Genomic DNA, 21,904 nt, shown 5'->3' with positions numbered 1-21,904 from the left:
TCTTTGTTACCATGGAAACAAACAGTCAAATCTTCCTCACAGATGAGGAACAGCAGGGAAATGTTTTATTGCAGTAGAGTTACTTTCATTTTATAGTATTGTATTTAGTTTTGTCGTGCATTTAATATATATATATTATTTTTTTATATAATTTTTTTTTATATCAATATTATATATTTATTTGCCATAAGAACCCACAACCTCTTCGTATGATTGGTTTGCTGGTCTGTGTGGTCTGCATTGCTTTTTCACCTTCGACTTTTATTGTGTGGTCCTTTTGTTGCATAGTCTGTAGGCAGGTATGCTCTTAAAAATAAATGAGCAATGCATAGAACCTCTAAAGGAGATGAGCAAGAAGATCCTGTAAGTTGGTAAAGACCCTTTAAATTGACTTTAAAAGGGTCTTCACGCATGCATCTCTTGTTTCTTTATGGAACCAAAACATTCAAAAATTGTTCTGTGGCTTCACTCAAAGAACCCTTTGTCACACCTTTATTTCTAAGAGTGAACATGAAGCTATGGAGTCTATAGAATCTAGTGGGAAGACACCTGTTGACAAGATGACTGAGTGCAGTGTGTGGGGCCAAGTACTAGGCTGATTGCTTTCACAGCACATGAGGTGCATCAGGCTTTGTCCCATCAGACAGGACGTTGCTGAGGCCTTCAGCTCTCCTTTTACCTTTTTCTTTTTGGGGGGGGAGTGGTTAAAATCCTGTTTTACCCTGTTCTGTTTGCACAAAGGCCTGCATTTAATCCACAGTTCTTAACTGAGTAAGCCCAGTTCTCCCCGAGCACTCCACGTTCCACGATCCTTTCACAGTTGCAGAATAAAATTAGCCTGATTAATCCAATTGGGGAGGTTGCCAAACTCATTGGGAAGAGATGTACTAGTTTGTTTATTGCACTCAGAATGTCCATAATTGGCTCTTGACTAACTTCTAATTGACTCAGTAGACCACTAATGCCCTTCGCGAGAGCCTAGGAAAAAATCGAACTTTCTTGTTCCCAAGATTTTTGCAAGGTTCTTGCTTAAGTATCTTAATCGACCATGAATTTCTAGGATCTAATCAAGCATTGTGAACATTAAGAGACTGTGGGTTAGTTGTACATCCAGGGGAAACTTTAAAAAAAGCTTTGCTTAGAGAGACAAGTTCCAGAAATGGGGAATGTGCAGAAACTGCTCCAGGAGTTCTCAAGACCAGCCTTGTGGTGACTCAAATACTTTAACTAGATCAAAACTCAAAGCTCAAAGTATCAGACAGCGTGTGAGTCAGCGCCACATTAATCAAAATAACAACACACAAACGTTTTATTAAAAAATAAATAAATAAAGCAAATCTGCTTTAATTAAAACCCAAACCAGTGCTCAGTGATCAGGAACAAAGAAACTTAATTGACAAGATGATGTCATCCTTGGCTGACAGAGCAGTCCTGAATTTCCTGCTGGCAGTATTCCCGAGGCCCCCGTGGCCCCTGATGGCTGCCTCTTTCAGAAAGCCGCCCACCAGCCGTCATTTAGACTAACATTCCTTTAATTATTCATTTCTCTCCTCCACCCAGAAACCCGCAGCTTGCATTTAACTACAAACTCCTAGAATCCAGTGTCCGGACATAACATTTTGGAAGCTGTTTGAGCCCTGCAGCCAGTTAGCACCCTAGAAATGAACCTGGTTTTTATGAGAATATGTGGAAGAAAAGTGAAGTTATGGTCAAGCCTTGATGCATTGGCTTTCTACCAATTCTGTGCGTATCTGTCAACATAGGTTCTTGATGGAGATCAGGATGAAAGTGAAAGCTTTTGAAAGCATCTTTGTTCTCGCTGGATATCTGCTGTCTCTGTGTTTGACAGAGAAAAAGAAAGAGCGAGCGAGCGAGCGTGAGAGAGAGTGAGAGAGAGATGGGACACAAATGGCAGCAGTGGGGTGGAGGTGCCTCAGCTTTGAAGGATGAGTTTCCATGCTTTTTGTTGCTCATAACCTTTAACCTTCACACACCTGATGGGCTGCTTTTTTATAACTCCCTTTCTGTGTGTCTGAAAGCCCTTGGCCACAAAGAAAAAAACACACACACACACACACACACACACACACACACACACACACAGAAAATGCACCCACTCCAAGCCATCTCCCTGCTCATCGTATTAATGTTCTGGAGTGTGTCAGAATCTCATTTATGTACACCTAAACAAAAAGCCTCCTATATGGTACTGAAAAGTGGTTCTTTTTGGAGAACCATTTTAAAAGGTTCTGTATAAAATCACCCACAGAGCCATTTTCATCAGTATTAAGAACCAATGACGCAGCGACTTTAGGGCCAGGGCTGGACAATAGTTCAGACAGGATACTGGTACTAACTGTGCTAACTACTTTTCTAGCTATAGAGATTCTGGGACTGTTCTATCTTTCCTGGCTCTGACTGAAACATTTCCGTTCTCCTTCTCTTACCGGAAAAATTAATTGCATTAAAAAAAAAACATTATCTTTCCAGCTGCCTCATATTTAACGGTGTGTGTAGAGATAGAGGGTCGATGTGACTGAGAGAGTGCTTTGGTCGTGTGCTGTTTGCTGTCTCCTGATGCTCTTCTCTTCATCTTTCTCGTGCCCTCTGTTTGACCCGGGCCAGCGCGCTGCTGAGAAGGATGAATGGCGTCTGACTGTGACTGGCCGCTGACACATTCCAGTCTTCCTCATTGTCTTCTCCAGGGTCTTTTTGCGTGATCAAATTGGTATTTGATTTTTTAACATCACATTATAGAGTTGAGTTACGAACTGAAGGAAGGTGAGGGTGCACATATTTGTCACTGTACTATGTACAGCGAAATGTGTCCTCCGCATTTGACCAATCTGTGGTAGTGAATACACACACACATACTAGTGAACTAGGGACAGTGAGCACACACTCCCAGAGTGGTGGGCAGCCAACTCCTGCGCCCGGGGAGCAGAGAGGGTGAAGGGCTTTGCTCAAGGGCCGAACAGTGGTAGCTTGCCGAGCCCAAGTATTGAACCCACAACCCTGTCATCAATAGCCCAGAGCTCTAACCACTGAGACACCACTGTTAATAGTATGTTAAAGCCTCTGTCGCTGCTGTAGTGGTTAGTGATCAAACAAACAGGTTTGATTCGATGATAAAACATGTTCTCCTTGATGGTAAGCTTTGATCTAAGTTTGCTGTATTACGCAAAGGTAGGTACGTTTACGTCTAACTCTAAGGCAGTGGTGTCTAATTTTATCTGCAAAGGGCCGGTGTGGCTGCAGGTTTTCATTTCAGCCAAGCAGAATCACGTTATCTGTTGTTTGAAGACTCCCCAATTGATTTAACAAGTGAAATCAGGTGTGCTGCTGGTTGTGTAGAATAAAAACCTGCAGCCACACCAGCCCTTAGCAGGTAAAATTGGACATCCCTGCCCTGGGGGTATGCAAAGATGTATGTGAATGGGTCAGACTATTTCTGTGCAGTTAGGAGCTGTTCACTGTTTGTTAACAGAATATACTATTAGTCAAAACGGCATGGTTCTATATAATGGCATGAAAAGGTTTTGGTACCCCAGGCAAAATAACAAAAAAAGGAAAAGTGGGCATCTTGCATGGTCAGCACGTAGTAACACCTTTGGCAAATGTCAGATGACTTTGTAGCTTCTTTCAGTTCTTGTTTGGGGGTTTTCATTTTCTTCATTTCTTGCAAATGTCATGAGATTTTTGGGCATGTACTGCTCTTTTGATGTCTATCTGCAGATCTCTCGTTGATGTTTTGGTCAGGTGGCTGAGAAGGCCATGGCAGAACCTTCAGCTGTCACCTCTTGGGATAGTTCAGTGTGGATTTCGTCAGTCCGGACGACTTTATTTTTTATAACGTATCAGGCTTGTTTAGATGTTCCACAGCACAGGAAAGGTTCTCTGCACATGATTCTTCCATGAATGTCATATTTGTGCAGGTGTAGTGGTGCACAGTAGAATGGTGCCACCACTCCAGAGGCTGCTAAATCTTTCTGAAGGTCTTTTGCCGTCAAACAGGGGTTTTGATTGTCTTTCTAGCAATCTAGCAATCTTATGAGCAGTTCTCTCAGACCTCCACTGTTCCTGTTACCAACCTTTTGAATTACATTGAACTACATATAAACTGAGCAAACATTTAGTTTAAAAAGCTTTGCAATCTTCTTATAGCCTTCTCCAGTTTTTGTGAAATCAGTGGCTAGATTGTTGGGATTTTGAGGGATCAGATGGCACTGTTGTCTGACCTCAGATGATTAAAATCTAGCTGTTCTTCCCATCTAGCCACAGAGCTTCATTAAAAAACATGTCACACTAGCCAGGTAATACTAATTTAACTAGTCACAAGCACTTGGTGAACTCGGGTGAACTGCTGATACGCTTGTGCCGGTAATGGTGAGTAAAATATACATATTTCTATGTTTGTTTCTGGTAAAGTATTGGTGCTAGTATTGTTAGGAGTGTGTAAAAGGCCTCTGAAGATTAAGAGGGTACGCAGAAAGGGTGCAGGGACACAAAGGGTAGCAAAGCTTGAAAGTGTATTTTAAGAGAAAATCAGTAGCTTGCAATGGTGCTTTAAAAAGACTGTCTGCTCCTCATGCCAAGGGAAGAAAGTTTAAACTTTCATTGTTGACGAGCTCAGCCAGGCTGAATATCACAACGCTGTTTTGTTATGGGGCCGAAAAAAGCACACAGTGTAATTGACGTTACAGAACAGTGTTATCATACTGACCATAATGACAGTGTGAATCTATATTTAACTGCTGAGAGTATAAACAGCAATCTAACACCACTACCTTGTTTTCTTCCTTCCTCACATCAATGCGAAAGTGATGTCAACAAAAGCAAGAACGCTGTGATCTGGCACTCATGTTGCTCAACACCTGGGCTAATAATAGGAGCTTACGGTGAATTTTAACCATGAGCTGAGGTTATCTGTCTGTCTATCTGTCTGCTGGAGAGTTGCACACTAGGCCATGGGTTTTACAGACAGTCATACCCTACTAGCCTTCGCAATTACAACGCTGCTGCCAAACAAGTTTCTTTTTTACAGTTCAGATCATTAACCTAGTTTTGTTCGACTCATTTGAGCTGACCTGCACTTTCCATAAAAAGGAAAGGAGAAGCCATGTGGTGTCTTTAAACTCTGCTATGTGGTTTAAGAGCTTAAAGCCTTTGAGGCTGATTCTTTAATGTGCACCTGTACACTCAGGGTGAATGAAATGCGCTTAAAGCCCAGAGAAAGTGTGAGTTTTCTCTGAAGAGTGAGATTTGTGGTCAAGTTTAAACAGGTAGGCTTCATCAGCGCTCCCCCATTTTTTGGCACCTGCTGGATCCGCTGCAGTGCAGAGATTTCCATTTCAGTAATGCACACTATAGACAGGCCGTTTGTTCATTGATGGCCTTGTTCTGCAAACACTGTCTCTTGCAGAGATGCCAGGAATGAATTACTGTGCCCCTGTTCACTCTGCTGCTGTTTACTTTATGGTCATTGAAGAAAAGTAGGTGAGATAAGCTCTCTTAGATACTGGGCCTTAAGATGTGAATGGCTTTCCCTTTGCCCTTGCTAGACTGTTTCCGCTGGTTTGTGTTGAACATCAGGGTGGTCTTTATTTTATTTTATTATTTTTTTTATTTAATGTTTAACAGTGTGTGCTTACAAACCATTCTCCACCTAGTTCATACAATCAATATATGGAAACCTCCTGCAAGAAGGTTGTTCATGTGAAACAAACATATATCCACCCACAGCATCTGAGTTTCATAATTCAAAGGTTTTTAGGAATCCTTTATTAGTGTTTCAGCCTGGACAGATTTTCAGTCAGGCATGATACAGGGCCCCCAATCAGAACAGAGATTAAACTTAATAAGTAGACCACCAAGAAAACATGAAATGCATGGACCTTTTAAAGTTATCCTTATAGTTTTTCCATGTGCCTCTCTGTCACTGCCAACATTGATGCAAAAAATCCAGACATTACAGGTGTGGTAGAATGCTAGAATGCAATGATTGGGTTGCAGTTTCACAAGCCTTTTACAACCCTGTTATTTTTCCTGAGGATGAACCATATTGATTGACCTTGTGGGTAATTATGAGATTGACGTCACAATAACTACTCACAGTAGCCATGTAGCATAGCATGCCATAGCTTACCAGCTGGTTAGCTGCATAGATTGTTAGAGGGTTAGCTTTTTGCCTAGCACCCACTCGCTTCCCCAGGTTTGGCTTCCTTGCATGCTGCTTCCCCTTCTAATGTGAGGCTAGCTCTAGTCTGAGGTAGTCCAGTTTATTTTTGAAGAAGCAGACGATGTATGCAACTAGGGATTTGCACAAGCCTGGATAATCTATACTTGCCTTTGTGGACACTGGCACAGGCAAAGTCACAGTCCTGAAGCCTAGCTGGTGTAGTGACCCGGTTTGCATCAACTAGGTAGCAACTAAGGAGCTGCTTGTATTTGAAAACTCACTTAAAATATAAACTACACCATATCTTCCCAAATTCGTCATTGCATTTTATCACTTCACCAGCTTTAGGGCTTTCGCTAGTCGGCTGAGTGTATGTAAATTGTGGAGACATAAATATTATGAGTAAAGACTCTTACATAACAGTTTCGGGGGGGGTGGGGGGTGGAATTGGCTTGTTTTACAGCTCTGTTTTGAGTATGCAGAATTGTCTTCTGAAGGAGCAGACATCAGACATTCATGGTGCGTCAGTTCCATGTACCGAACTCTCATTATTCAACCAAGCCAAAGGAAATACAATTTTCCATTTTAGTGTATCGCATCTTTAAGAAGTACAGGATATTGGCATTACAGAGACATATAATAATTATTTATCTAGATAAATAAATGTAAATAAATCTCTTTATGGAGGGAATTCATTGAAACACAAGTGTTCAAGTGGCACCTAAAAGTTCTGCTACCCTGGAATGTTCTTTCATGTGCCGATTTGTTTTTGTGTGTTTTTGTGGGTTTTTTTTTTTTTTATTTTTATGATAAGCTTCCAATAATGATAATATTCTGATATTGCAATCATTGTGCATCCTGATTTTAAACACTGAAGTGCTAAGGAAAACCTTAGACTGTTAAACTGTAGTAAATGGAATGTGACATGCTGATGAGAAATGAGGAGTTACACAGCCAGCCTTAGAGTACAACTGATTTTTGGGGTTTAAACATTGAAATAAACTATTTTAAGCTATTTAACAGTAGTAAATGGAATGTAACATACTGGTGATAAGGTGCTGTGTGTGTGGAGAGCTGGAAAATGGTCATGCAGACAACCAGCCAGTGTTGAATCAGGCGAATACATGACCTGCAAAATAGAACTGAATTAAATCAATATGGTATCTCATAACATCTCATCATTACCAAAACCACAGTCTCACCCCACTGTCTTATCATAGGCACCAAGTAGGTGGGGGGTACACAGTGGTTCAGTGGGGGGGAGGGAAAGGTTAAGGGAGCAACCCCCAGGAATGCCTGGAAGGCAGGCATGAAGTGTGACGGGGGATAAACTAAAAGGTTGAGTGATTAGTACACAGCCAAGGCTGGTGTTAACCCCACAAGGTGGTTTTCTATTTTTTTAATAATAGTGCTGCCTAGTCATTGTTGTATTTTTAAACATTTTTAAAAGATATAATTAGGCTAGCTATTTTGGGCACTTTTCATATTTACGAGCCAGTTTGTTTCTGACTTGCTTATTTCCGTCCCGTAACCATCGCAAAATTCCCTCCTTTTGCCCTTTAATCTCCAGGGAATACGGTGATGCTTTAGTTCTGAGAATCTTATTTTTAGTGTTTTAGGCCTGGTGGGGAAAATCAGAGAGTGTGACTCACAGCTAAAGCCTTACATGTGTCAAAAGCTCTTCACACTGTAATGCCTCAAGGAATGCACTTTATATGAGTATTAAGCAGCACTATACGTTTATAGTCTTTATCAGTCTTCCTGCTGTAGTGTAGTGTAGGCTAGTCTAAGTGGAGTATGGAGATCTTTTATTCTTACTCTTTATGTTGTCTGTTGATGGTAGAGTTTGGGGTTATTAATTTTTCTCATACTGTCTCCAAATATTACCGCAATATAAGGTATCAGCGGGGAGCAGTGTGAGTAGCATAGGTTCACATGTTTCTGTGTATCTCATGCAGCATTTATTAAAAAAAGAAAAAAGATTAAATAGAATTAGCCAATATGACAATATTTTATTGTATCATGATAAATGTTGTTGTTATTGTGGTACACAATATGCTTTTATGAGTACATGGTGCATATTGTCTGTGCTTACAGAATACCGATTAACTGCACATTTCATTACAAAGAGTGTAATCAGTCTTATTGAATTGAACAAAGTGCAGCATATTTTAAGTAGATATCACCGTGATCTCTATGGAAGAGTATTTGGATAGCAGTTTTTAAAAATGTTATGCATTTGGTGCATTTTGTCTACATGAATTGTAAAAAATGTCTTTAAATGTTGTGATGGTAATTTTTCCAATATCGCCCAGCTCTACGATTAAATACAAAGTTCAATTTGCTCACAGGTCACCATGTGCTCACCATGCAAAATTTTAAATCCGTCATTCAATAAATGTTCAAATGTTCTGACAACATAGCAAATGTTAAACTGCTGCCAATCAGGAGAGAGAAGCTGGTTAGCATTAGCTGCAGAACACACTCAAGTCTGACTGAAATATAAACCTTTAGACAGTACTGTCTCAAATCTGAAGGATGAAGATGAGGAATTCCATGTGTCTTCATCCTTGGCTGCGACTGTTTTCAGGCACATTTAGCAGACCGGTTCATCCAATTTTGCTTGCTCTCCATTTTATTTGGAATGATTCAATTAGTTTGCTAATTGACTTACAGTTATGAAAGGTCTGTTTTCCACCAATCAGTGAGCTCCCACAGCGCCCCCACCCTGTGGCTGTCTTGAATGCACTTGAGTGAATGGGCTTATTTGGTCACGTACTAGATAGAAACAGAACATTTAACATCCGAAGCTTAGCCCAAATATCCAGGACAATGCTTGCCTCAGAAGATTTAGGCTTCACAATTCAATTCTGATTCTTTTAATTACGTAGTTATAGACTAATGAAATATTCATATTCACACAAAAAACATTCCCACAGTAAAACTCAACTAACGTTAACCAGATCTCTGTCTGAAGGCTTCTGATGTTAGCCAGCAAGCTAACTGCAGCTAACGTTTAATTATGCTAACCACATCAACCACATCAACCACATCTTTCCGCTGTTCACCAGTCAATGCGAAAGCTGCTGAAGCTGAATCACTTTCTGTGGCACTTTCTAATGTTCTTATATCCATGGTTACCTAGCTAGCTACCTACTACCAAGCTTAAGGTGAATAGGGAGAGACTAAAATACTTAAAACTGAAGGTCAAATGACTGTTTCAAAGGCATATTTTATATCACTGATAAAATCGGACAAAATACTTATTAATAAGACTATACTTTTCCAGGCTTGTTCTGGCTAATGCACTTGTGCAGATCTCCAAATCAAGGGGGGCGGGGGGGGGCTTTCCTCCCTTCGCACATTGACCCTCCTTTGTTCGCAGTGTAACCATCAAGCTGGCTCTTTTTGTTAAAGGGTGGGAATTTGTCCGTTAACAAACGTCATGTTGACCATTACAAGAATGCATTTCAACCATTGGCCGCTCTCCTCATTTATAACGTCTCTGATGACCCACAACACAACTCGTAACAGGACAAATCCATAGATGGAGGAATTTCCCCAGAACTTTCGGAGCAATGATTTTGCCAGTTCGGTTAAAGATATTGTTTATTTTTTAACTTCATTTTTTGGAAAAGATTCAGGCTTTTAAGAACAAAAAATCCCCATAAGCATTCCCACCTGCTCCGCCTATCATGTATGTTATAAAGTACTTTCCTCATCTGGAGATATAATAAATTATACTATAATGCCTTACCCTAGTTGACCAGTTTATAGCTAGGACAACAAGGCGGCTGCTGCTGCTGCTGAGGTGTCGCTGGTTTAGCTGTAGACTGTTGTAGGTGTAGATGCTAAGCTGGAAGATGAGCTATCAGTGATAGATTGCAGGGTGTGTGCATGCGAGAGAGAAATAAGTGCTAATGGAAAACAGACCTGGCCTCCTTCTTTTAATCTGTTTTCATTGATTATGTCTCCCTCATAGACTGTGTGGTTCATGTACTTGTGTTGCAGTGCAGTGGTACATGCCGACATCCATATGTCTGTATCTGCGTAGCTGTTCGGTCTGTTTGTGTATGAAAATTGTGTATGATCGCTGGGAGAGGTGCATGTGTTTTACATCTGTTTAAATATTTAAACTCTTCGGTGTGGTGTCTCCTTTCAGCACAACCCGAAGGCTCAGATTTCGGTCTGTCCTGTGTTTTGCTTACGTGGGACACTCCCTTTTAAAAGCCATTAGTTTGAACCTGAATTAACAGCACATATTAGCATATGTGTGGGGAGCTATTGCCTCAGTTGCGAAACTGAGCTTTTCACCTGAGAGAGAGAGAGAGAGAGAGAGAAGAATAATGAGTGAGCGAGAGAGAGAGAGAGGGAGAATGCTGTTTGCATAGTCATTTGACCGTATGAAACGGGTACATCCGAAGCAAGCCTCTAGTTACACTCACATGGCCTACTGTCTGACCTAACAATAATGTCTGTCTCTCGCTCATTCTGTCGATCTCTCCAGCCACAGGAGTAGCAGAATAGGTTTGTATAGGTTAGTATTTTTACTGAATGAATGCAGTGTGTTTGTGTGAATTGTGGTGTATTTAGATTTCATCGTTGTTGTATTAAAACCCCACTTTTGTATTTATTTTTTTAATATAAACCGTTATTTAACCAGGGTAATCCCATTTTACATGTGAGCCCTGTCTGAGACAGCAGCACAAACACAGACTACTGTTAAATAATAACAGAGAAGAGCTAGACATACAAGTATACTTTAACAAGATTAAGACTGTTTATTTCATTCATTCAAAGAAATACACTGCTTAAATTTAAAGTGTTTCTGAAGATCATTCCATGTAAAAGGTGAACTGAAATATCCTAGTATCTACAGTTATTTAAACATAATATATACAAAGACCTGTTTGTTGATATGAATTCAGACAAGTATGAAGGGAGCTGCCCAATAATTGCTCTCTACACAAAAATAACCCAGTGTATTTGATGTCGTACTGAAAGTGAAACCCAATCTGTCATTTCATAGAGTTTGCAGTGATGAGTTAAATAACTAGCATGTTCTAAATCTCAGTGCAGAACGATAAACAGAACCTAGTGAGCACAGCGCTGTCTTTGGGACGAGACTATATAAAATATCATTTTATAAATTAACCTTAAAGAGTTAAGAGAGTAAAGATTATGCTGAATAGTTACAAATGCTTCCTGTAAATTTGAGAGAGCTTCTGCTGGTGAGGGGCCTTACCAACTATAAATGATAGTATCGCCATAGTAGAAGAATCAGAAGCAAGAGGATCCACCATATACATTAACTTTGGGAATTAAGGTCTTTGGGAAGGAACCTCTTAAGGCTTTGAGGAAAACCCTCAGGAAAAGGTTTTTAGAAGAAAATGGTTCCTTGAAGGTTCCTCAAAGCACCTTAAGAGATTCCTCCACTGTTTCAAACTGAAGAACCTTCCAAAGTTCCTCAAAGATCTTATACTTTTAACAGTGTACTGCACTGAGCACAGCTTATGCACATGTACACACTATTCAAAAAGGGTTCTTTGACTGAGGTAAGCTTAGAGCAGGGTGGGCAACAGGGGGCGGGAGTCCAGCACAGTTTGCTGATTTCTCTGCTCTAACAGATCTACTAAACCTGGCAATTAACAGGTGAGTCAAATCAGGTCTGTTTGAGCAGGAAAAGCATAAAACTGTGCAGGAATCTGGTCCTGCGAGATCAGAGTTGTATACGACATAGCCCAGTACACAGGTTCTCTTTGTATATGCAGACAACTGTGTTGTCCTTGTTCTATATAGAACCACTGTATTTACTAAAGAACACAAACACAAAGAAGAACCCATCTCTGGTGTTCCTGAACAGATGAAGCTAGTGCCTACCATTTTTTTGTGTGTGAAATCCAAACCAACGATAATGAGCCCCTCCTACAAACGAGCCCAGAGTCTGTCCAGGGTGCGGACTCAAGTATTAGGGACGAATACAGTGCACACTTTACGAGTGCCTTACTGCAACGACTATGATAATGGTACAGCAGAGCAAAGAGGTGTGACTGGCAAGTGCACTGTAGTTTGCCTGAATGCAATTCAGTAGCCAAAACCGTGTTTCTCCGAAGCTTCTTAGCGCAGAGATTGTTGTTAAATGGTAGAGCGAGCATCTCAACGAACACTCTCTCTACCAAAGTCGCCTTATTCTTACTAAACTTTTGTGAAAGAGGCCCAGTTCGGTTAATATATTAACTTTCCAGGGACTATAAGCTACATTCACCAAGCTGTTTTTGATTTCAGTGACCAGTGAAAAAAATGAAATGATAACTTTCTTTATGCAAGCTAAGCTTGTGTCTTAAAAGGCACATGTACATTGTGTCTGAAACACATTCAGAATGGATCAATACCTGCGAATTTGCTGACCGCCTACTGCTGACCATTAGCTAACCTTCCAAAATCTGTTCAACAAAAGCAAGCTGCATTTGTTCCACTTCAGACACAGCCGGAGTGTAAAGGACAGAAAATAAGCAAGGGGAAATTGGACACTCCTCCTACCTGGAGAGGGGGAGGTGCTTGCAGTGTCAGCAGAGCTTACTGAGGGGGTGCGGGAGGGAGAGAGAGAGCTGGAGCGAGAGAGGGAGGGATAAACAGCTTCAGATGTGAGTGGGAAGTGCTGTCAGAGACACAGGAGGGTTACATTCCTCTCAAGCTTTTAGAGCCGTTAACCGCTAGCAGCTCTGCTTGAAGTGTATCCCAGCACAGCTGCAACACAAACACACACACATACACACACATACACACCTCTACCGGAGTTTATCCTGTCTTAGGCTGCCCTGCTTCCATCCTTCTGAAGGAGTGGAACTGCCGGAGAACCATAGATTTATCAGGTCAAGAGTGGAAGTACAGGAGGAGGTAAGACACAGAATGTGAGTGTGTCTGTCTGTCCGTCCGTCTGTCTTTGACTCTTTGTGCTGCAGTTGCTTGGTGTCTGTGTGTGTGTGTGTGTGTGTGTGTGTGTGTGTGTGTGTGTGTGGCTTTAAATCAACCTGTTGGTGTTGAGTGTCTCCTGCTGTTGGTGTCGGAGCTTGGAGCTATGCTAGTGCTGGGTGATCTATCTTCTATACCTGTTCACAGATATTGCTGTCACTTGAGAATACGGCTATATGAGGTCCCATGGGGTCATCACCCTGTGATGAAGAGGAACCTGTGTTGCAGGCAGAGACACAGCTTAATTTATTACACAGAAGAAAGACTGATATGATCATAGTTGTTCAGGTCACTGAGTTCTCTGCTCATTGAAACTGTAGTGATTTATCAATCAGTCAGTAGAGAACCTTCATAAAGAGAAAATGCATGTCCTCATGCAAGCAGGGTGTCGTAAATTAGCTTTCAGATATAATGTAGATGCCTGAAGCCTTCAAAGAGAAAGACTTTGTTTCACAGGAAGGGTTTCTTCCGACAACTCTTCTGTGAAGGTATTATAAGTGCAGGTGTCGCTGCACAGTAGAATAGTGCACCACCTTTCCAGTCTGATTAGTATAACTGAAGGCCAATTGCAGTCATTCGAGGGTTTAGATTAGGCTTTCTATAAGGATTGGGGACAGATGCAGACATTTTGAATGGATTGTGTATCGGCTTTTAAGGTTCCGATCCACTACCGATCCTTAGGTTTGCTGTAGCAGAGTGACATCTGGCCATTATCAGCCATGAGCCTCGGCTGCTGCAGACAAACTTCAGTACCCTATCTCCTATTTGTGACATTATTTTGATGAGCAAAACAAAAAAGCTTTTAATTGATAAGTACGTAGAAACAAAACTATTGTGGAAATGCTCTTCTAAACCAGCTCTGAACTGCGCATTCATAACTAAGGAGGAGTCTAATGCCTTCTACTGTCTTTCTAGTATTCTTAAGAGCAGTTGTCTTTGAAAGTTTTCTTGGTCTTCCAGAGTTCAGCTTGACCTCCACTGTTCCTGTTCACTGCCATCACATTACTGGGCTATAAAAAAAATTAGTATCGAGGGCCATGGGTTCTTCAGCTTTATTAATGCAAAATTAAAAAATCATCTGTTCCCATGATGTATCAAGATACTGTAGCAGCCAGCAGTACCCTACACTGCGCGTCTTTGTTTTCCCACAGGTGACCCATTTGATGATGAGGAACCTATGTTCCAGACAAAGCTTAGTTTATTGCACAGAAGGAAGACTGATATATGATCGTAGGTGTTCAGGTCAATGAGTTCTTTGCCCATTGAAACTGTAGCTATATCATGTGTTCTTTATCAATTAACAACTTCCTTCATGAGTAGAGAAGCTTATTAATGTGAAAACCCATGAAAGCTGGGAGGTTTGTAAATGAGCATTCAGACAAACTGCTGATGTTTTAGCTTGAAGGCTTTTAGGGGAGGGGGGTGTTTCTGTGTTTCTGGTCCCTTGACAGTAAACAGTCGTGACTAAACTATCTGTCAGTGTAAGATGAGTGGGACAGGATAGATAATGTCATAGATAATAGATGACCTGGAAGAAGAGAAACAAAACAGCAGTGTTAGGGTGTGAGTTTTGTGTGTGTGTGTGTGTGTGTGGTCATTTATGCCCTTTAAGTGGGCTGTTCTCGCTAGGTCTTTTTCTGTCTAACTCAGATCTCGCCTGATCTACACTGTTAGCTTGGTCTGCTAACCTTATGGAAGTTGTGGTCAAACTGATATTAGGTCATGAAGTCCACTTGTGCCTCAGATCATTTCACCGCTTGGTAGTGTTTTAACTACAATTGGTAGTTTCCTAAAATGGACAGTTAAGGATTATCATAGTCACATTTTTCTTTTTATTCATGATTACTGTGGCAAGGAAACGTTTGGCCACTTAGTGTGACTGTGAAAACAATATTTTCTACAGGCAAAAGGTTAAAGACATTTCTTTAATATTCTTTAATATTTGCGAGATATTTATTTTTCATCTTTTATTTCAGTTTTAAAATAATAGGAAACTGTGCTGTCCCTGCTTGATCAGTACTTAGTTACACTCTCTTTTGTCAAGTATTACAGCTTCTAGGTGTGTTTTTATCTTCTAGTTCATGTAGTAGTTCATGGTATTCTGTGCCCATTCTTTCTTGCATATGGCTTCTAGTTCTGTGAGATTCTCTGGCCATCTTGCATGTACTGCTTTTAGGCCTCTTCCATTTAAGATCGTATTGTGCAGGTGTCGCTGCACAATAGAAGAGTGCACCGTCATTCCAGTCTGGCAAATCTTCATGAAGATCTTTTGCAGTTTCTGCGAGCAATTCTCTTTTCTCTTTAAGTTTATTTGGTCTTCCGGACCTTAACTTGACCTCTGCATTTCCTGTAAACTGACATTTCTTAATTGCATTATGAGCTGAGGAAACAGTGACGTTCTTATAACCTTATTCTGCTTAAATGGGAAAAAAATATTTAAATTGTTTGTGTTAATTAGCTGCTTAGAGGATGATGTGGCTGCTGATTGAGGAAGAAGTAGGACAAGGCTTGAGGAGTCAGTGTACTTATAAAGCATTGATTTGCATCACCTGGCCTTTATTAACGATGATTGTAATCTGCTAATTAACAAGCTAATTAAGGTCTAAGAGCTTGGTTAAAGGGATTAGAGCTTTTAGATATCTTGGGGTGCCCAAACTTTAGCATGATGCACCATTGCTTTGTTTCAGTCTAAAAAACAGAACAGAAATAATATGCTAATCTTGCTAAAAATGCTGAACTTTATCTTTATTTTTATGCCTTTTGGAGAGCCGTTCATCACCCACAGCTACTGAATACTGTGTCGAATTTCCCTTTCATATTGAGCTTACAGTGCTTCAATTCTTCGTCTGGTTTTACCCTGTCATCTGCTGATTATATACAGCTGTAACTTGTCATTAGTCAACCAAATCCCCGTTCTGACATGCCTTCAAGTGATCTCAAAACTCCACCAAGCTTCAGTGTAGATAAAGTCACGTCAGTTGGATTCTCTTGCACCTGCAGACGTTTGATGGACGACTGAGCCCAGCAGCATGTCTCTGAGGACACCAGGCTGAGATCTTCCCAAGAGTAGCCCCTTGGTGAGGGCCAGAAGTAGTGCTTCAGCATTTGGCCTGTTAAGCTGATGTGAGGTGGGTTTGACAGAGGTGATGTACAGGCTGGGTGCTTCGCTCAGCCTGCCCCACCGTTTCTGATGGAGAACAGCACATCTCAGCACACAGCCATCCGTTAGAAATGAAGGCACGCTGCGGCTGGCCACTAAGGATTGATCCTCCTATCCTCCTACGTAGCTTGCTTAGCGAGGGAGTTAGAAGATACTGAATGCTGTAGGGTTTCCGTCTCAAACACTGAAGTCTAAGACCTAATTGACAGCTTTCACGACACAACACACGCTTAATGTTTGAAGTTTGCTTCTTTAAAGCAGTGCTATGGAAAACTGGCATGTCTTGTTCCTGGTCTAACCCTACAGTTGGGACGTGTAATTTAGGCTTTGAGCCGCCGCTAGAGGACACACTGGACTTTTCTGGACAAGCTGAAAGATACAGAGCCGACACTAAAGTGATAGTGATGGAGAGTAATATTACCGTATTTTACACAAATATGACTCTGAAGAAGGGTGCAGGATAATGCTTGCTATTTTTATTTATTTCTTTTTAAACTGTACCTCGAAAACTGAAACATGTAAATAACCTACTGCTCTGATTGGCTGCTCTGTATTGTCTCTCATACGAAAAGCAATTCAGCATGAAACACTCCATATATATATATATATATATATATAGCGCAGCATAGTCACCCAGACCGGGAATCGAACCCTGGTCTCCCACATGGTGTTGTTATAACGCAATGGTAGGTGGTGGTGTTCTCTGTTGCGCCACACCAACCACTATATATATATAGGGGTGTGTGTGTGTGGGGGGGGGGCTCCTATGTGCCTTGTCCTCAGTTTCACCTGAGATACAGCATGAATCACCACTTTTTGTAAAGGAGTTTATCCCTGTTTATTATTCCCCCAAGTTTCTTTCTCTTTCTCACCACCACCCCACCCCCCCTTCTCTTTTTGTCTCTGTTCTCATGTCTTGCCAGTCTCACTCAGTGACTGTCTGTACATTCACACTCCATTGACAGATTTGGCATGGTGTGAAAAGATGTGCACAAAAGTGAGAAAAACTTTCCAGAGAGAACGCATAAACCAGTTTTAAGCTCTCAAGGTCAGCGTCCACTGAAGAAGAGGGGTGAAAAATCTTTACAGTATTGAATAAACTCAACAGTTTAGGAGCAGCAAAGTCAAAAGTGCCTATGAAACTGGCCATCTGCCACTCGCCACAGATAAGTGCTACTCAGTGACCCAAGCAGCTGGATGTGGAGCTGTTGCTGCCCCTGCTGCTTCATTGCTCATTGGAGAGACATACTGTGAGTGTAAGGTAGAGAAAAAAAATGTCCCCTTATTCGCCATACAGGCCTATAGAACAAACAACCCATGGGACAGGTCTTCCTTCACAAGCTGTCGTGAAGTGTGTTTGAAGAGTATTCATTGACTTCTACCTTGTACAGGACATGCCCCTGAATAAAGAGAGGATGACAGGACTGTAATCGATTTGGACGGTGTGTCCCTGTCAGGTAGTGAATCTGGTCCTTCTCAGAGGACTAGAAAAGAGGTGTGTGTGTGTGTGTGCTGTTACTCACCTATTTGACTTTTGCTGTTTGCCACACACACACATCAGAGGCAGAAATCCTCAAAATAGCCCACCATTGAAGACCTTACACATACACTGGGCTTCCCACTCCCCTTGTATATACAAGCACTGACTGTTTTATCAGATACACCCACCATATATGTGTACTTTGTACTGGCCATAGTCTGAGATCTGTTGCTGCACTCAAAGGAAGTCCATCTGTCCGCTACCACCAAAGACCCATCACCTTGTTTTTATACCTTGAAGGATTGCAATTACAGACCATAGCTTTTCTTTTCCTATGCACAGTTAGTCCTCTTCTAGCGCAGTGGTCACCAACCCTGCTCACAGAGATCTAGGCTACCATCCAGCAGACTTTAACTCCAAGCCTGATCAAGAGTGCTACATTTTGGCTGGGAGTAAAACCTGCAGGAAGATAGGTCTCCAGGAGGAGGTTGGTGACTTCTCCTCCAAACCCTCATAAGTGTTCAGTTTCTGACCCCAGGACCCCACTCTTGGTTGATGGCTATTCTCAACCCAGACGTTGAGGACCCACTAACTTGCCAGCATGCCACAACCAGGGTAGCACTATTGCTGTGCTGAGAATGGTCCAGCACCCATATAATATCTGATCAGCAGTCATTCTACTGTGGTCCCTTTCCATTAATGGATTAGGTAGAGGGTGACTAAGTGTCTATAGCAACAACAATAGGACTACAATGAGTAATTGTCAATCTACTAAGTGTTTTTGTTTTGTTTTTTTATCTGGGAAGTGTCTCTGATGGCTAACAGGTCTAGGTACCAGGTAGCTGTAGCTAATAATCTGGCAACTATGTATGTATTATGATTGCACCCAATTTTATGTGCTTCTCAGCAGTGATGTTTATCATTGGATCACCGGCCTGTCTGATTACCAGTCTGAACTACACACAATAAACCCACACACATTCACTTGAAGAACACTAGCGGCTCTTGAAGGACTTGTGATTATTATCTGTGCAGATCTCCAGCATGGAGACAGATTGCATCAGCCAAGGCTGAGACAACGTGCTTTGGGTTTGTTGAAGTAAGTGATATCTGTTACATTCCAGGTCTGGCAGTAGACAAGCGGCATGGCAGGGGATCTAGATAGGCAGGGTGGTGCGCTTAGTTTCACGGAGTCTAGCCTCAGCACACATGGTTGCAGTCAACTGAAACACCAATGATTTGTCAGGTGGTTTGACTGTTATTTGTCAGAGTACTCAACTGGTTGTGCCTCAAAATGCCTGATCGCAACGAATTGGATGGTTGGCAGGCAAAAGCAGAGACGGAAGGTTATCAAGTCCACATGACAAACTGTGTTTTTGAGGGTTTTGGCTTTTGGCAAAAATGAGTAAAGATATCATCCTCTCATGTGGCTTTCTTTCCTTATTGGATCTCGTTTTCAGCCTGAGCCAGCCTTTGTGTCTGCTAGTAATTTTAGCTACAGAATCACAGCTTTAAAGGAGCTTTTAGAAAGACTGAATATGATTATTTCTCACTTTTTCATGCCTGATTAAGAGGGCTGTAGTCTTGTCTCTTTTAAAGCTTGATTGTTCTCTCATCATCTGTTGGAACTATGTGCCGTTCCTTGGGTAGAGACGTCTCACGACTGTGAGAAATCGGTCTCTTGATGTGTTCTAACCACTGTAAACTTCACTGTAAAGATGAAAAATAGCCCACAATGGCAACAGGAAAGTATGTTTTTAGACATTTGTGCCGGTTTATTACAATTCTAAACTGCTGATGCTTGAGATGTTTCTACAACCTTATTAGAGTTCACATGTGGGAAATTCAATTGGTTGCACATGATTGGGGATTGCTAACACCTGCGTACATACAGGTCCCACAGTTGACTGTGCATGCCAACTCCAAGCCATAGGGCCAAATGAATTCTCTGCAGATCTCAGAAACAGTGTTTCTTTTGAGGCATAGATCTCGAGACGGGTACAGAAAAATTGATGCAGCTTTATAGGTCCTTTACAGGTTCAGTGGTCACAATCATTCCTAAATGGAAGAGGTTTGGTACCACCAAGAATCTTCGTAGACCTTTCAAACTGGGCAATCAAGGAAGACAGGCCATGGGGGCCAGAGAGGTAAGCAGGTACCCGAGGCTCATATACCAAATATATGACACTGCGGGCAGTGGTGGCTCAGGTGTTAGAGCTCCAGGCTATTGATGACAGGGTTGTGGGTTCCATTCACATTTACCTTTACCTTTGACAGAAGTCTAGTGTATCTTAGTGGAGATAGGGGAACCTTTCAGAAGATCAACCATCCAGGCAGCGCTCCACAAATTACATATACATTATTTTATAATAGATATTTCCTCTATAAACCACCAGGCGCTTGATGGCCATAGCTTAATGCTTAATGTAGCATGTAGCATGATGTTTCTGCATGTGCATCTGTTCTGTGCTTGTAGGAACTTGAACAGCGTCACCGCTGCCAAACCAATGGCTTGCCTGTCTACAAAAGGGGTGCCGAGTTGATTTGTGTTCTCTATATAAGCTTTCAACTCCGCTGCACGTTCTGTTATCATTGTGTGGAATTGGACAGGCTGGGGGACGATTGGAATGTACGCATCTCTAAAAGCTCCCACTCTTGGAATGCATTGTTTTGCAACAGACATTCCTTTGGATGTTTGTGCTCGAGTCCGCAGGGATTCTTCCATCTTACAGATTCAGACCTCAGTGACCGGCCGAGCCACCTGAAACCACACATTTCACATGCGTACCTCTACCTGCTTCTGTTTTAAAGAGGAGTGAGCACAACAAGGCCTGGAGTGCAAGTAATGGGCACTCCTCTATAGGGGCAATATGACAAAAAGATAAGCTCATGGTCCTGCTCTGCATTACAACCAATTAAACAGGGCTAATTATTCTTATAATTCACAATGAAACCTGCAGCTGCTTCGTGCTATTAAAGTAGGCTCAAAAACATGGACTTTATCAAGAAAACAATAGAATGCTGTCATGTTTGTCTCACCCCTCAACATTGGGCAGCTGGGCTCAATGATTGGAGGTTGTGGGTTCAATACCCAGTTCTGTTAAGCTGCCGTTGTTGGGCTCTTGAACAAGGGCGTTAACCCTCTTTGCTCCAGGGGAGCCGTAGCATAGCTGACTCTGACCCTGGCTTTCTAATCTGGGATGGAGAAATACAGCGAGTATATCTTACTGGTGTACAGCTAGAGACTCTAGCCTGTTCCTTGATGCACAGTTTTTATGAACCATTCTGGTAACCTTTGCTGGATTTTGTGTAGTGGACGGTTATCAACTCAGCAGTGACGCAGGCTTGTGTAAAACCCCATCAACACTGGCAGTGGTGCAAATATATCAGGCACAGCAGACACACTTTCATGCCACTGCCATGTAAGTGCTGGTGCTGAGCTGAATAAGATCCACCACCTAAATATTACACAGTGGTTTTGTGGTCAGAGGGTAAACGATGATGAATGAGGTTGAGGGGGACTGGCTAATTGTGCAAAACAACATTATATGCGTTAACCATTACAGACCGTAATTAAGTGGACCTCCTTCCAGCCTCCATAGAGATAGTTTGTGCTAATCTTCTTTAGGAAGTTATTTAGGGTGTAAGTCCACTTGAATGTCTTCTCTATCAACTTGATACCTGGTTCAATATGGATCCAATTGACATGTATCATAAGTGGTGTATTTCTATGGTCTTTTATAATAGATGCACCTGTCCTTTCTTGGGTTACCTTGCAAATGGACTGGTCCCCCAGGCCCCTCATGTTGCTGGCAGTCTTTGTCTGTTTTGCCCCAAGCTTTCATATTTATGATTTTAGAGAAATTTGGAGCAGCCAGCGACATTATACAGGAGTGAAGAGGAAAACATTAGTAAATTATTCAGAACAGCAGGCATGGAGAAAAGAGCTTAAATAACTAATGAACCAAGTGTATTACTGCCCTCTTTCTTATCTCTCCTGCTCACACTTTCTCTCTTATTCTTTCTCACGCTCCATCTCTCTTTTTCCACCATGTTAACACTGTGTTCGTGCTGAACGGAAACAGGGTCCAGGAATAGCGTATGCGTGTCAGCC

The 21,904-nt window shown here is 41.7% G+C and overlaps 1 protein-coding gene across 4 annotated transcripts in view; it reads left to right on the top strand.

Annotated features, from left to right (window-relative positions):
- Positions 1-21,904, top strand: part of rassf7a (Ras association domain family member 7a) — a 45,154-nt gene that overhangs the window by 4,861 nt on the left and 18,389 nt on the right. Inside the window, exon 1 of one of the 4 annotated variants that reach the window (XM_072669022.1) lies at positions 2,657-2,728. The exons of 2 other annotated variants lie outside the window; for them this stretch is intronic. The gene's annotated coding sequence lies outside the window, so the exon portion shown is untranslated. Of the gene's footprint in view, positions 1-2,656; positions 2,729-12,850; positions 13,076-21,904 lie in introns of those variants that run through there. One more of the 4 variants, XM_072669031.1, reaches the window with a different exon arrangement.

Source organism: Salminus brasiliensis, chromosome 2 (assembly GCF_030463535.1).
Source record: "Salminus brasiliensis chromosome 2, fSalBra1.hap2, whole genome shotgun sequence".
NCBI lineage: Eukaryota > Metazoa > Chordata > Actinopteri > Characiformes > Bryconidae > Salminus > Salminus brasiliensis.
The sequence above is the reverse complement of the archived record's forward strand: the minus strand, read 5'-3'. Positions and strand labels throughout refer to the sequence as shown.